We start from the raw sequence: 12262 nt of genomic DNA on the forward strand, positions 1-12262 counted from the left end.
TGCGACCTGAATGACTTAATGGTTATTTTCAATGCAATCAAGTTTTTTCTTTTTCTTTTAGGGTTTAACAAGGTTTCTCACCTGTTACCTGTGGCTTGACTTTAGATGTGGCCAGTTCGATTACCCTGCAGACTATAAGAGTGTCTTCAGAATATGGCCAATTTGACATGAATTTAAAAATGCCTCAGATAGGACCAAAAAAGTGTCTGGAGCTTCCCGTCAGGGTAAGAGTGACAACAGGTTTCCACATGTCAAAATGGGGGAAATCTTAGCAAATGGCTTCATGGTTATTCATGAGAATCGTGTTGTTGTATTGTTGAGTGTATCATGGGATCTCACCTGAAATCTGTGGCTTGACTACAAACCTGTAACCTATGCTACTGTGGCCTATAGAGCTAGAAGGCTGGATAACCAGGTGTGTAAAGGTGTGAAGTGGGACAGATGGCCTGCAGTCCTATCCCAAATGGACAACTAATCCCTATGTACTTGCGGAGATCTGAGAGGATGCGATTGGTATAAGAAACACGACTAAACTTCAACCTCCGGAGGGGTCAAAAAAATGCATTTTCGTTGTCGGCAGGATTTGAACCTGCGCAGGAAGATCCTAATGGATTTCTAGTCCATCGCCTTAACCACTCGGCCACGACAACATTGACAGAAGAAAACAAGCTTGTTAGGAGTGAATGGGCCAACAGGCATAGCCTACAGAAAGTGAAATTTAACAACTGAAAGATAATGCAGTAACTCATTATAATGCAATAACACAAAATGTTCCCCTCATTCATTTGTTATTAAGTCCAGCTGTTTTCTTATTTAACCTTGATCTTTGCTCAGCTCCAGAAGGTCTGCATTTGAGAGTGTTTATTATGAATTGTTATTTCACTGTGTGAAGTTGTTATTTCATCATTCTTATTATTACTGCTGAGCAGCATGACTCCTGAGAGGCACTAAAAAACTGTCAGAAGTGGGATTTGAACCCACGCCTCCATGGGAGACTGCGACCTGAACGCAGCGCCTTAGACCGCTCGGCCATCCTGACACAGTAACTGGGTATCGGGTTAAAGTGTATGCGGTAAAAGTAGAAATATGAACAACGCTCTAAAATCACCACAGAGACCAGAACAACTATGCACGATACTGACTTGCACTTTCAATAGTCATTTGTTTTTATAAATTAAAAAGTCCAGTCATTGATTTAACCTCAATATGGCCTTCAATGGGAAAGAGTAGTAAATCGCCATTGAATGAGCGCTAAACTGGCATCAGAATATGGCCATTCTGATATAAATGATAAAATTCCTCAGATAAGACTGAAAAAGTGTCTGGAAATATCAGCAACCATCAGGGTAAGAGTGACAACAGGTCCACATGGGGGAAATCCTTACAAATGGCAATGGGTCATTTCATCGCAATCGTGTTATTATTTATTTTTAGGGTTTAACAAGGCAGCTCACCTGTGACTTGACATTAGATGCGGCGACTTCGATTACCCTGCAGACGATATTTTTGTTCTTCCCGCCAATACAATCCACTGACAACGACCGACGAGTTCTGCGTTCCAAGATTATTTTTGTTATTTGCCTGTTTGGGGCCCGCCTGTGAAATTGCACGATTCTTGCAATTCTCTTTCAGCCTCTCATCAACTAGCTGTTTTTGCAGAATATTAAAAATACGATAGTTATTCACTACTCATATTAACTAGGTGTCATTTACGTTACCTTAAGTCATTTATTTTTCAACTGGATTTTACAAAGGTGCATGACATGCAGGCGCTAAAAAATTGTCAGGAGGGGGTTTCAAACCATGCCTATAGGGGAGTCTGCGACCTGAATGACTTAATGGTTATTTTCAATGCAATCGAGTTTTTTCTTTTTCTTTTAGGGTTTAACAAGGTTTCTCACCTGTTACCTGTGGCTTGACTTTAGATGTGGCCAGTTCGATTACCCTGCAGCCTAAGAGTGTCTTCAGAATATGGCCAATTTGACATGAATTTAAAAATGCCTCAGATAGGACCAAAAAAGTGTCTGGAGCTTCCCGTCAGGGTAAGAGTGACAACAGGTTTCCACATGTCAAAATGGGGGAAATCTTAGCAAATGGCTTCATGGTTATTCATGAGAATCGTGTTGTTGTATTGTTGAGTGTATCATGGGATCTCACCTGAAATCTGTGGCTTGACTACAAACCTGTAACCTATGCTACTGTGGCCTATAGAGCTAGAAGGCTGGATAACCAGGTGTGTAAAGGTGTGAAGTGGGATAGATGGCCTGCAGTCCTATCCCAAATGGACAACTAATCCCTATGTACTTGCGGAGATCTGAGAGGATGCGATTGGTATAAGAAACACGACTAAACTTCAACCTCCGGAGGGGTCAAAAAAAATGCATTTTCATTGTCGGCAGGATTTGAACCTGCGCTGGAAGATCCTAATGGATTTCTAGTCCATCGCCTTAACCACTCGGCCACGACAACGTCGACAGAAGAAAACAGGCTTGTTAGGAGTGAATGGGCCAACAGGCATAGCCTACAGAAAGTGAAATTTAACAACTGAAAGATAATGCAGTAACTCATTATAATGCAATAACACAAAATGTTCCCCTCATTCATTTGTTATTAAGTCCAGCTGTTTTCTTATTTAACCTTGATCTTTGCTCAGCTCCAGAAGGTCTGCATTTGAGAGTGTTTATTATGAATTGTTATTTCACTGTGTGAAGTTGTTATTTCATCATTCTTATTATTACTGCTGAGCAGCATGACTCCTGAGAGGCACTAAAAAACTGTCAGAAGTGGGATTTGAACCCACGCCTCCATGGGAGACTGCGACCTGAACGCAGCACCTTAGACCGCTCGGCCATCCTGACTACAGCACAGTAACTGGGTATCGGGTTAAAGTGTATGCGGTAAAAGTAGAAATATGAACAACGCTCTAAAATCACCACAGAGACCAGAACAACTATGCACGATACTGACTTGCACTTTCAATAGTCATTTGTTTTTATAAATTAAAAAGTCCAGTCATTGATTTAACCTCAATATGGCCTTCAATGGGAAAGAGTAGTACATCGTCATTGAATGAGCGCTAAACTGGCATCAGAATAAGGCCATTCTGATATAAATGATACAATTCCTCAGATAAGACTGAAAAAGTGTCTGGAAATATCAGCAACCATCAGGGTAAGAGTGACAACAGGTCCACATGGGGGAAATCCTTACAAATGGCTTAATGAGTCATTTCAACGCAATCGTGTTATTATTTATTTTTAGGGTTTAACAAGGCAGCTCACCTGTGACTTGACATTAGATGCGGCGACTTTGATTACCCTGCAGACAATATATTTGTTCTTCCCGCCAATACAATCCACTGACAACGACCGATGAGTTCTGCGTTCCGAGATTATTTTTGTTATTTGCCTGTTTGGGGCCCGCCTGTGAAATTGCGCGATTCTTGCAATTCTCTTTCAGCCTCTCATCAACTAGCTGTTTTTGCAGAATATTAAAAATACGATAGTTATTCACTACTCATATTAACTAGGTGTCATTTACGTTACCTTAAGTCATTTATTTTTCAACTGGATTTTACAAAGGTGCATGACATGCAGGCACTAAAAAATTGTCAGGAGGGGGTTTCAAACCATGCCTATAGGGGAGTCTGCGACCTGAATGACTTAATGGTTATTTTCAATGCAATCAAGTTTTTTCTTTTTCTTTTAGGGTTTAACAAGGTTTCTCACCTGTTACCTGTGGCTTGACTTTAGATGTGGCCAGTTCGATTACCCTGCAGACTATAAGAGTGTCTTCAGAATATGGCCAATTTGACATGAATTTAAAAATGCCTCAGATAGGACCAAAAAAGTGTCTGGAGCTTCCCGTCAGGGTAAGAGTGACAACAGGTTTCCACATGTCAAAATGGGGGAAATCTTAGCAAATGGCTTCATGGTTATTCATGAGAATCGTGTTGTTGTATTGTTGAGTGTATCATGGGATCTCACCTGAAATCTGTGGCTTGACTACAAACCTGTAACCTATGCTACTGTGGCCTATAGAGCTAGAAGGCTGGATAACCAGGTGTGTAAAGGTGTGAAGTGGGACAGATGGCCTGCAGTCCTATCCCAAATGGACAACTAATCCCTATGTACTTGCGGAGATCTGAGAGGATGCGATTGGTATAAGAAACACGACTAAACTTCAACCTCCGGAGGGGTCAAAAAAATGCATTTTCGTTGTCGGCAGGATTTGAACCTGCGCAGGAAGATCCTAATGGATTTCTAGTCCATCGCCTTAACCACTCGGCCACGACAACATTGACAGAAGAAAACAAGCTTGTTAGGAGTGAATGGGCCAACAGGCATAGCCTACAGAAAGTGAAATTTAACAACTGAAAGATAATGCAGTAACTCATTATAATGCAATAACACAAAATGTTCCCCTCATTCATTTGTTATTAAGTCCAGCTGTTTTCTTATTTAACCTTGATCTTTGCTCAGCTCCAGAAGGTCTGCATTTGAGAGTGTTTATTATGAATTGTTATTTCACTGTGTGAAGTTGTTATTTCATCATTCTTATTATTACTGCTGAGCAGCATGACTCCTGAGAGGCACTAAAAAACTGTCAGAAGTGGGATTTGAACCCACGCCTCCATGGGAGACTGCGACCTGAACGCAGCGCCTTAGACCGCTCGGCCATCCTGACTACAGCACAGTAACTGGGTATCGGGTTAAAGTGTATGCGGTAAAAGTAGAAATATGAACAACGCTCTAAAATCACCACAGAGACCAGAACAACTATGCACGATACTGACTTGCACTTTCAATAGTCATTTGTTTTTATAAATTAAAAAGTCCAGTCATTGATTTAACCTCAATATGGCCTTCAATGGGAAAGAGTAGTAAATCGCCATTGAATGAGCGCTAAACTGGCATCAGAATATGGCCATTCTGATATAAATGATAAAATTCCTCAGATAAGACTGAAAAAGTGTCTGGAAATATCAGCAACCATCAGGGTAAGAGTGACAACAGGTCCACATGGGGGAAATCCTTACAAATGGCTTAATGGGTCATTTCAACGCAATCGTGTTATTATTTATTTTTAGGGTTTAACAAGGCAGCTCACCTGTGACTTGACATTAGATGCGGCGACTTCGATTACCCTGCAGACGATATATTTGTTCTTCCCGCCAATACAATCCACTGACAACGACCGACTGAGTTCTGCGTTCCGAGATTATTTTTGTTATTTGCCTGTTTGGGGCCCGCCTGTGAAATTGCGCGATTCTTGCAATTCTCTTTCAGCCTCTCATCAACTAGCTGTTTTTGCAGAATATTAAAAATACGATAGTTATTCACTACTCATATTAACTAGGTGTCATTTACGTTACCTTAAGTCATTTATTTTTCAACTGGATTTTACAAAGGTGCATGACATGCAGGCAGCTAAAAAGTTGTCAGGAGGGGGTTTCAAACCATGCCTATAGGGGAGTCTGCGACCTGAATGACTTAATGGTTATTTTCAATGCAATCAAGTTTTTTCTTTTTCTTTTAGGGTTTAACAAGGTTTCTCACCTGTTACCTGTGGCTTGACTTTAGATGTGGCCAGTTCGATTACCCTGCAGACTATAAGAGTGTCTTCAGAATATGGCCAATTTGACATGAATTTAAAAATGCCTCAGATAGGACCAAAAAAGTGTCTGGAGCTTCCCGTCAGGGTAAGAGTGACAACAGGTTTCCACATGTCAAAATGGGGGAAATCTTAGCAAATGGCTTCATGGTTATTCATGAGAATCGTGTTGTTGTATTGTTGAGTGTATCATGGGATCTCACCTGAAATCTGTGGCTTGACTACAAACCTGTAACCTATGCTACTGTGGCCTATAGAGCTAGAAGGCTGGATAACCAGGTGTGTAAAGGTGTGAAGTGGGACAGATGGCCTGCAGTCCTATCCCAAATGGACAACTAATCCCTATGTACTTGCGGAGATCTGAGAGGATGCGATTGGTATAAGAAACACGACTAAACTTCAACCTCCGGAGGGGTCAAAAAAATGCATTTTCGTTGTCGGCAGGATTTGAACCTGCGCAGGAAGATCCTAATGGATTTCTAGTCCATCGCCTTAACCACTCGGCCACGACAACATTGACAGAAGAAAACAAGCTTGTTAGGAGTGAATGGGCCAACAGGCATAGCCTACAGAAAGTGAAATTTAACAACTGAAAGATAATGCAGTAACTCATTATAATGCAATAACACAAAATGTTCCCCTCATTCATTTGTTATTAAGTCCAGCTGTTTTCTTATTTAACCTTGATCTTTGCTCAGCTCCAGAAGGTCTGCATTTGAGAGTGTTTATTATGAATTGTTATTTCACTGTGTGAAGTTGTTATTTCATCATTCTTATTATTACTGCTGAGCAGCATGACTCCTGAGAGGCACTAAAAAACTGTCAGTAAGTGGGATTTGAACCCACGCCTCCATGGGAGACTGCGACCTGAACGCAGCGCCTTAGACCGCTCGGCCATCCTGACTACAGCACAGTAACTGGGTATCGGGTTAAAGTGTATGCGGTAAAAGTAGAAATATGAACAACGCTCTAAAATCACCACAGAGACCAGAACAACTATGCACGATACTGACTTGCACTTTCAATAGTCATTTGTTTTTATAAATTAAAAAGTCCAGTCATTGATTTAACCTCAATATGGCCTTCAATGGGAAAGAGTAGTAAATCGCCATTGAATGAGCGCTAAACTGGCATCAGAATATGGCCATTCTGATATAAATGATAAAATTCCTCAGATAAGACTGAAAAAGTGTCTGGAAATATCAGCAACCATCAGGGTAAGAGTGACAACAGGTCCACATGGGGGAAATCCTTACAAATGGCTTAATGGGTCATTTCAACGCAATCGTGTTATTATTTATTTTTAGGGTTTAACAAGGCAGCTCACCTGTGACTTGACATTAGATGCGGCGACTTCGATTACCCTGCAGACGATATTTTTGTTCTTCCCGCCAATACAATCCACTGACAACGACCGACGAGTTCTGCGTTCCGAGATTATTTTTGTTATTTGCCTGTTTGGGGCCCGCCTGTGAAATTGCGCGATTCTTGCAATTCTCTTTCAGCCTCTCATCAACTAGCTGTTTTTGCAGAATATTAAAAATACGATAGTTATTCACTACTCATATTAACTAGGTGTCATTTACGTTACCTTAAGTCATTTATTTTTCAACTGGATTTTACAAAGGTGCATGACATGCAGGCGCTAAAAAGTTGTCAGGAGGGGGTTTCAAACCATGCCTATAGGGGAGTCTGCGACCTGAATGACTTAATGGTTATTTTCAATGCAATCAAGTTTTTTCTTTTTCTTTTAGGGTTTAACAAGGTTTCTCACCTGTTACCTGTGGCTTGACTTTAGATGTGGCCAGTTCGATTACCCTGCAGACTATAAGAGTGTCTTCAGAATATGGCCAATTTGACATGAATTTAAAAATGCCTCAGATAGGACCAAAAAAGTGTCTGGAGCTTCCCGTCAGGGTAAGAGTGACAACAGGTTTCCACATGTCAAAATGGGGGAAATCTTAGCAAATGGCTTCATGGTTATTCATGAGAATCGTGTTGTTGTATTGTTGAGTGTATCATGGGATCTCACCTGAAATCTGTGGCTTGACTACAAACCTGTAACCTATGCTACTGTGGCCTATAGAGCTAGAAGGCTGGATAACCAGGTGTGTAAAGGTGTGAAGTGGGACAGATGGCCTGCAGTCCTATCCCAAATGGACAACTAATCCCTATGTACTTGCGGAGATCTGAGAGGATGCGATTGGTATAAGAAACACGACTAAACTTCAACCTCCGGAGGGGTCAAAAAAATGCATTTTCGTTGTCGGCAGGATTTGAACCTGCGCAGGAAGATCCTAATGGATTTCTAGTCTATCGCCTTAACCACTCGGCCACGACAATGTCGACAGAAGAAAACAGGCTTGTTAGGAGTGAATGGGCCAACAGGCATAGCCTACAGAAAGTGAAATTTAACAACTGAAAGATAATGCAGTAACTCATTATAATGCAATAACACAAAATGTTCCCCTCATTCATTTGTTATTAAGTCCAGCTGTTTTCTTATTTAACCTTGATCTTTGCTCAGCTCCAGAAGGTCTGCATTTGAGAGTGTTTATAATGAATTGTTATTTCACTGTGTGAAGTTGTTATTTCATCATTCTTATTATTACTGCTGAGCAGCATGACTCCTGAGAGGCACTAAAAAACTGTCAGAAGTGGGATTTGAACCCACGCCTCCATGGGAGACTGCGACCTGAACGCAGCGCCTTAGACCGCTCGGCCATCCTGACTACAGCACAGTAACTGGGTATCGGGTTAAAGTGTATGCGGTAAAAGTAGAAATATGAACAACGCTCTAAAATCACCACAGAGACCAGAACAACTATGCACGATACTGACTTGCACTTTCAATAGTCATTTGTTTTTATAAATTAAAAAGTCCAGTCATTGATTTAACCTCAATATGGCCTTCAATGGGAAAGAGTAGTAAATCGCCATTGAATGAGCGCTAAACTGGCATCAGAATATGGCCATTCTGATATAAATGATAAAATTCCTCAGATAAGACTGAAAAAGTGTCTGGAAATATCAGCAACCATCATGGTAAGAGTGACAACAGGTCCACATGGGGGAAATCCTTACAAATGGCTTAATGGGTCATTTCAACGCAATCGTGTTATTATTTATTTTTAGGGTTTAACAAGGCAGCTCACCTGTGACTTGACATTAGATGCGGCGACTTCGATTACCCTGCAGACGATATTTTTGTTCTTCCCGCCAATACAATCCACTGACAACGACCGACGAGTTCTGCGTTCCGAGATTATTTTTGTTATTTGCCTGTTTGGGGCCCGCCTGTGAAATTGCGCGATTCTTGCAATTCTCTTTCAGCCTCTCATCAACTAGCTGTTTTTGCAGAATATTACAAATACGATAGTTATTCACTACTCATATTAACTAGGTGTCATTTACGTTACCTTAAGTCATTTATTTTTCAACTGGATTTTACAAAGGTGCATGACATGCAGGCGCTAAAAAGTTGTCAGGAGGGGGTTTCAAACCATGCCTATAGGGGAGTCTGCGACCTGAATGACTTAATGGTTATTTTCAATGCAATCGAGTTTTTTCTTTTTCTTTTAGGGTTTAACAAGGTTTCTCACCTGTTACCTGTGGCTTGACTTTAGATGTGGCCAGTTCGATTACCCTGCAGACTATAAGAGTGTCTTCAGAATATGGCCAATTTGACATGAATTTAAAAATGCCTCAGATAGGTACCAAAAAAGTGTCTGGAGCTTCCCGTCAGGGTAAGAGTGACAACAGGTTTCCACATGTCAAAATGGGGGAAATCTTAGCAAATGGCTTCATGGTTATTCATGAGAATCGTGTTGTTGTATTGTTGAGTGTATCATGGGATCTCACCTGAAATCTGTGGCTTGACTACAAACCTGTAACCTATGCTACTGTGGCCTATAGAGCTAGAAGGCTGGATAACCAGGTGTGTAAAGGTGTGAAGTGGGATAGATGGCCTGCAGTCCTATCCCAAATGGACAACTAATCCCTATGTACTTGTGGAGATCTGAGAGGATGCGATTGGTATAAGAAACACGACTAAACTTCAACCTCCGGAGGGGTCAAAAAAATGCAATTTCATTGTCGGCAGGATTTGAACCTGCGCAGGAAGATCCTAATGGATTTCTAGTCCATCGCCTTAACCACTCGGCCACGACAACCGTTGACAGAAGAAAACAGGCTTGTTAGGAGTGAATGGGCCAACAGGCATAGCCTACAGAAAGTGAAATTTAACAACTGAAAGATAATGCAGTAACTCATTATAATGCAATAACACAAAATGTTCCCCTCATTCATTTGTTATTAAGTCCAGCTGTTTTCTTATTTAACCTTGATCTTTGCTCAGCTCCAGAAGGTCTGCATTTGAGAGTGTTTATTATGAATTGTTATTTCACTGTGTGAAGTTGTTATTTCATCATTCTTATTATTACTGCTGAGCAGCATGACTCCTGAGAGGCACTAAAAAACTGTCAGAAGTGGGATTTGAACCCACGCCTCCATGGGAGACTGCGACCTGAACGCAGCGCCTTAGACCGCTCAGGCCATCCTGACTACAGCACAGTAACTGGGTATCGGGTTAAAGTGTATGCGGTAAAAGTAGAAATATGAACAACGCTCTAAAATCACCACAGAGACCAGAACAACTATGCACGATACTGACTTGCACTTTCAATAGTCATTTGTTTTTATAAATTAAAAAGTCCAGTCATTGATTTAACCTCAATATGGCCTTCAATGGGAAAGAGTAGTAAATCGTCATTGAATGAGCGCTAAACTGGCATCAGAATATGGCCATTCTGATAGAAATGATAAAATTCCTCAGATAAGACTGAAAAAGTGTCTGGAAATATCAGCAACCATCAGGGTAAGAGTGACAACAGGTCCACATGGGGGAAATCCTTACAAATGGCTTAATGGGTCATTTCAACGCAATCGTGTTATTATTTATTTTTAGGGTTTAACAAGGCAGCTCACCTGTGACTTGACATTAGATGTGGCGACTTCGATTACCCTGCAGACGATATTTTTGTTCTTCCCGCCAATACAATCCACTGACAACGACCGACGAGTTCTGCGTTCCGAGATTATTTTTGTTATTTGCCTGTTTGGGGCCCGCCTGTGAAATTGCGCGATTCTTGCAATTCTCTTTCAGCCTCTCATCAACTAGCTGTTTTTGCAGAATATTAAAAATACGATAGTTATTCACTACTCATATTAACTAGGTGTCATTTACGTTACCTTAAGTCATTTATTTTTCAACTGGATTTTACAAAGGTGCATGACATGCAGGCGCTAAAAAGTTGTCAGGAGGGGATTTCAAACCATGCCTATAGGGGAGTCTGCGACCTGAATGACTTAATGGTTATTTTCAATGCAATCGAGTTTTTTCTTTTTCTTTTAGGGTTTAACAAGGTTTCTCACCTGTTACCTGTGGCTTGACTTTAGATGTGGCCAGTTCGATTACCCTGCAGACTATAAGAGTGTCTTCAGAATATGGCCAATTTGACATGAATTTAAAAATGCCTCAGATAGGACCAAAAAAGTGTCTGGAGCTTCCCGTCAGGGTAAGAGTGACAACAGGTTTCCACATGTCAAAATGGGGGAAATCTTAGCAAATGGCTTCATGGTTATTCATGAGAATCGTGTTGTTGTATTGTTGAGTGTATCATGGGATCTCACCTGAAATCTGTGGCTTGACTACAAACCTGTAACCTATGCTACTGTGGCCTATAGAGCTAGAAGGCTGGATAACCAGGTGTGTAAAGGTGTGAAGTGGGACAGATGGCCTGCAGTCCTATCCCAAATGGACAACTAATCCCTATGTACTTGCGGAGATCTGAGAGGATGCGATTGGTATAAGAAACACGACTAAACTTCAACCTCCGGAGGGGTCAAAAAAATGCATTTTCGTTGTCGGCAGGATTTGAACCTGCGCAGGAAGATCCTAATGGATTTCTAGTCTATCGCCTTAACAACTCGGCCACGACAATGTCGACAGAAGAAAACAGGCTTGTTAGGAGTGAATGGGCCAACAGGCATAGCCTACAGAAAGTGAAATTTAACAACTGAAAGATAATGCAGTAACTCATTATAATGCAATAACACAAAATGTTCCCCTCATTCATTTGTTATTAAGTCCAGCTGTTTTCTTATTTAACCTTGATCTTTGCTCAGCTCCAGAAGGTCTGCATTTGAGAGTGTTTATAATGAATTGTTATTTCACTGTGTGAAGTTGTTATTTCATCATTCTTATTATTACTGCTGAGCAGCATGACTCCTGAGAGGCACTAAAAAACTGTCAGAAGTGGGATTTGAACCCACGCCTCCATGGGAGACTGCGACCTGAACGCAGCGCCTTAGACCGCTCGGCCATCCTGACTACAGCACAGTAACTGGGTATCGGGTTAAAGTGTATGCGGTAAAAGTAGAAATATGAACAACGCTCTAAAATCACCACAGAGACCAGAACAACTATGCACGATACTGACTTGCACTTTCAATAGTCATTTGTTTTTATAAATTAAAAAGTCCAGTCATTGATTTAACCTCAATATGGCCTTCAATGGGAAAGAGTAGTAAATCGCCATTGAATGAGCGCTAAACTGGCATCAGAATATGGCCATTCTGATATAAATGA

At 41.0% G+C, this 12262-nt stretch overlaps 7 non-coding genes across 7 annotated transcripts; all 7 read right to left on the reverse strand.

Annotated features, from left to right (window-relative positions):
- Window positions 1-568: 568 nt before the first annotated feature.
- Window positions 569-650, reverse strand: trnas-aga. The gene has a single exon. It is a non-coding gene; the product is annotated as a tRNA-Ser (tRNA).
- A 306-nt stretch (window positions 651-956) lies between these two features.
- Window positions 957-1039, reverse strand: trnal-cag. Its single transcript has one exon. It is a non-coding gene; the product is annotated as a tRNA-Leu (tRNA).
- A 3176-nt stretch (window positions 1040-4215) lies between these two features.
- trnas-aga lies at window positions 4216-4297 on the reverse strand. Its single transcript has one exon. It is a non-coding gene; the product is annotated as a tRNA-Ser (tRNA).
- Window positions 4298-4603: 306 nt separating this feature from the next.
- On the reverse strand, window positions 4604-4686 carry trnal-cag. Its single transcript has one exon. It is a non-coding gene; the product is annotated as a tRNA-Leu (tRNA).
- A 1359-nt stretch (window positions 4687-6045) lies between these two features.
- Window positions 6046-6127, reverse strand: trnas-aga. Its single transcript has one exon. It is a non-coding gene; the product is annotated as a tRNA-Ser (tRNA).
- A 2135-nt stretch (window positions 6128-8262) lies between these two features.
- Window positions 8263-8345, reverse strand: trnal-cag. Its single transcript has one exon. It is a non-coding gene; the product is annotated as a tRNA-Leu (tRNA).
- A 3576-nt stretch (window positions 8346-11921) lies between these two features.
- trnal-cag lies at window positions 11922-12004 on the reverse strand. The gene has a single exon. It is a non-coding gene; the product is annotated as a tRNA-Leu (tRNA).
- Between the last annotated feature and the right edge of the window lie 258 nt (window positions 12005-12262).

This window comes from Oncorhynchus mykiss, unplaced genomic scaffold (assembly GCF_013265735.2).
Source record: "Oncorhynchus mykiss isolate Arlee unplaced genomic scaffold, USDA_OmykA_1.1 un_scaffold_426, whole genome shotgun sequence".
NCBI lineage: Eukaryota > Metazoa > Chordata > Actinopteri > Salmoniformes > Salmonidae > Oncorhynchus > Oncorhynchus mykiss.